A 4,542-nucleotide genomic window follows, 5' to 3' on the forward strand; every position below is an offset into this window, starting at 1 on the left:
TATACTCGGAAGAGACACTTGTATGCCAATCTTCAGAGCAGCATTATTCACAGCAGCCGAAAGTGGAAGCAACCCAAAAGGGCATCAAGGGATGAACAGATAAACAGAATGTGCTGTGTAATATTGTATATATATACACAATAGAATATTATTCAGCCTTAAAAGGGAGGGAAATTCTGACACATGCTACAACCTGGATGAGCCTGGAGGACATTATGCTCAGTGAAATAAGCCAATCACAAAAGGGCAAATACTGTAGGATTCCATTTATATAAAGTCCCCGAAATAATCAAATTCATAGAGACACGAAGTAGATCGATGGTTGCTAAGAACAGGGGGAATGAGAGTTATTGTTTAAGGGGTGCAGAGTTTGAGTTTTGCAAGATTGAAAAGAGGTCTAAAGTGACTTCCCTGGCGGTCTAGTGGTTAAGACTCTGTGCTTCCAATGCAGGGGGCATGGGTTCGAGCCCTGGTCTGGGAGGATCCCACATGCCATGGAGCAACTAAGCCCGTGCACCACAACTACTGAGCCTGCACTCTAGCGCCCACGTGCCACAACTACTGAGCCTGCGTGCCTAGAGCCCGTGCTCCACAAGAGAAGCCACTACAATGAGAAGCCCGCGAACCGCAACAAAGACTAGCTCCTGGTCGCCACAACTAGAGAAAGCCCGCGCACAGCAACGAAGACCCAACGCAGCCAAAAATAAATAAATAAATTTATATTAAAAAAAAAAGGAAGAGAATTTTAACACATGCTACCTCATGGATGAACCTTGTGGACATTCTACTGAGGGAAATGTTGCCAAAGTCTGGCTCCCTGTGCACCGATGCCAAATAAAAATATGGAGACAGAATTGGACGATAAGAAATAGAGAGGCTTTTTATTTTCTTTGCTAGGCAAAGGAAAGACACAGTAGGCTAGCGCCTCAAGAACTGTGCCCCCCACTTCCTGGGGAATTGCAGGGATTCTTATAGGGGAGTTCGCCGTCCGAAGTGAGTGGTAAGGATCAAAATGGTGAAGGTCTTGCATTCTTCTTCTTGCATTATTTCAAAACAGCCATCGCTGGAGTCAGGCAAGCCGGTAATTGGGTCCGTTAGTCTCTGGGTTAGCAGTCTGCGACCTCCTTTCTGAAATGCAAACAGCTACAAAGGGTGATTTGCTACAAGAGTTTAATAAAGAATAAATACCAGGTGCAGGATGTTAATTACCTAAATTACACAGGATTAAGGGTGAGAGGTTAGCTTTGTAAAGGACAAATCTAACTACAGACATTACAGTTTAGTTAACAGATTTATTTACAGATTAGTAACAGTTAAAACAAAACTAGGATTGATTAACTCAGGCCAGTTTATGTTTCTTCTCTAGCCTGTTCACTGCTCCCTTTATTTTCCTGGTTATCAGGAGAGGGAAAAAAAACCTCATTTCTATTTTTGTTGCAACAGAAATAAGCCTGACAGGAAAGGACAAATATTATATGATTCCACTTAAATGAAGTACCTAGAGTCATCAGATTCATAGAGACAGAAAGTAGAATGGTGATTGCCAGGAACTGAGGGGAGAAAGGGGCAATTGTTGAATGGGTACAGAGTTTCAGTTTTGCAAGATGAAAAAAGTTCTGGAGTTTCGTTGCACAAAATGCGAATGTACTTAACATGACTGAACTGCACACTTAAAGATGGTTACAATGGTACGTTTTATGTTATGTGTACTTTACCACAGTAAAAAGCATCTCAGAACCATCCCCTGAGGGCAACCACAGAAGAGTCAAGGGCTCATAGCACCAGTGGACTTGCTCCCCGCCCACCCAAACCCGTCCTGTTTTACTGAAAACCTGCTTTCGGTTTTAAGGTTTGTTGGATTCGCTGGCAAAATAACCACTCGTCTCACACAAATAAATAAGCTTTAATCAATTCTTTAATGAAAGGTGATTTCACTTAATTTTAATATACAATCATTAGAAGGAAAAGAATAAGAATATTAGAAAAAAACGTAACAGGGTATATATACATCACCGAATTGGGCCGACACCTACTTCCAGATCCAAACAGCAGCTGGGAAGTTCTGAGTAACAGCAATCGGGAGCCCCAGTTGGGAAGGGTCCCAGGTGGTGCGTCCATCCCACTGTTTAGATTTCCGATGGGATTGCGCAGGGCTTCTGTTTATAATTCCAGGCCTCAAACTGATATTATCAGTTTGCCCGCAAAAATGCAGCTCTGGTTCAATTGTAACAACGCTGCTAATTTCACCATGCGAGTCACAAGATTTTCCAGACCCCAGGGGACTGGCCAGGTCTCCAGGGCTCAAGAAATTCTAAGACCCATTCTCCTTTCTTATCATCAGTGCTGCCTGACTTGTAACAGTTGTTAGGTGTGCAGGCAAGCAGGCAGTCCAGGCAGGGTCACAAGTGGGTCAGAGGCTTGCTTCTGCCTCTGAAGCCTGAACAAGACTATTTTACTAGTTTGCCCAACACATCTCCACCCCCAGCAACCCAGGGCTTAAGGGTTGTCTTCTGTGCACAGGGAATCCCTGCTTTGGTTTTTAGAGATGTATCAGCTCCAGCCCTACACAGCTTAAACTCAACCTCTCTGGCTTTGATCCAGGGCTCCAGGCTCTACTCCAACGATCCAGTAAGTCTGGGGTAACCACCTCTTCTGTAGAAAACTGGGCACTGAGTTCAGATCTTCCTAAAGAGACCTCTGCAATCCAAGTGTGCAGTTGGGTCGGCCTGGCTTCTGACCCATTTTTTACATGAAAAACAGGAGCTGGGAACTGTGGGTGTGTGTGAAAAGAGGTGTGTTTGTGTGTGTGTGTGTGGGGGGGGGTGATTGGATCAGTGTCCTGACGATCTAAGACTATTTTTTTGACTCGTGTCCAACAATATTAGTAATTACCCTTGTACAGTGAATGTGACACGTGGACCACTGATTTCAGTCTTCTGTCTGCCCTCTGTGTCTGTGGGTTCCTCATCTGCAGATACAGGGGTGAGTGTAAGGCACTTGAGCATCCTTGGATTTTGGTATTCATGAGGGGTGACTGTATAGTGATTTATATTAAATCACTTTTGGGTTTGCTCCACCCAGCAACTCTGAGAAGCTGGCTCTGTTATTTACCATTGGTAGCAATTTAAAAAATGGTGGTAAAATACACATAACATAAAATTTACCATTTTAACCATTTTTAAGTGTACAGTTCAGTAATGTTAGGTATATCTACATTGCTGTGCAACCAATCTCCAGAGCTCTTTTCATCTTATAAAACTGAAACTGTGTCCTCACTTAACAATAACTCCCCATTTCTCCTGCACCCCAGCCCCTGGCAAGCCACCGTTCTCCTTTACGTTTCTATGAATTTGACTACTCTCAGTACTTCCTAGAAGTGGAATCATACAATATTTGTCTTTCTGTGACTGGGTTATGTCCCTTAGCATATTGTCCTCAAGTTGCACCCATGTCGTAGCATGCGTCAGAATTTCCTGTCTTTTCATGGCTGAATAATATTCCGCTGTGTGTATAGACCACATTGTGTTTATCCATTTCTTCGTGGATGGCCATTTGGGTTGCTTTCCTCTTTCAGCTACTGTGAATAATGCTGCTATGAACATGGGTGTACAGATATCTCCTTGAGACCTTATTTTCAGTTCTTTTGGATGTACACCCAGAAGTGGCATTGCTGGTGAAACCGTGCACCTCAGATTGGGACTCGAACCCGGCCAAAACCCTGACAGGGACTTGAACCCACGGTCTTTTAATTAGAATCACTGGTCTAATTAGAATCACTAATTAGAATCACAGGTCTCTGGACTCACTGAGGCTCAGGTTCTTTGTGTCTCAGCGCAGAAGGAATTCAGGGAGAGGCAAAGTGACAGGCAAGAAATAGATTTATTAATATAGGACGCTTGTGAGAGATGCAAGCAGGCAGGCAGGCTCTGCCCCGAGGATTAAGTGGGCTACAATTTTATAATCAAAGGAAGGTGGGGGAGGGGAAAAGACCACCTTCTTGCAGTCGTCGCCAGGCTTACATCACTAGCTCCACCTTTGTGTTCGACAGGAGGGTGTCTGACCCTATGAGGTCTGCCTAGGACTGTCATAGCGCTTATTCAAATCAGTAGAAGGGTGGTAACGTTTTTCTTCCACCTAATGACCTGGGGCCTATCTCGTGCTTTTATTTATGGCTTTATAGTTAAACAAGCCTGCTTCCCTCCACAGCGTTCCCATAGCTTTCTTGAGCTGGTGATCTCAATTTAAAAATCAGCATTCTTATCCCCTCAACTCATACCAATTAAGCAGCTACTGTGTGCCAGGCACTTTGCTGGAAGCTTTTGCTTCTGTAGGGGTGGAAAACTTGGCTTTCCATGTTCTTTGGCTGGTCTAATAATTAAATTGACATAAGGCAGATTAACAAATTTAATTTGGTATGTGTGGGAGCCCCGTAGAAACTCTGAAGCTCAAAGACATTCAGGCAATTGAAGCTTATATGCTCCCCCGACCTAAGGAGAACTGTGTAGAGATCTGGGGCTTCAAAGCGAAGGAAGACATCCCACA

Source organism: Balaenoptera musculus, chromosome 19, assembly GCF_009873245.2.
Source record: "Balaenoptera musculus isolate JJ_BM4_2016_0621 chromosome 19, mBalMus1.pri.v3, whole genome shotgun sequence".
NCBI classification, from domain to species: Eukaryota; Metazoa; Chordata; class Mammalia; order Artiodactyla; family Balaenopteridae; genus Balaenoptera; species Balaenoptera musculus.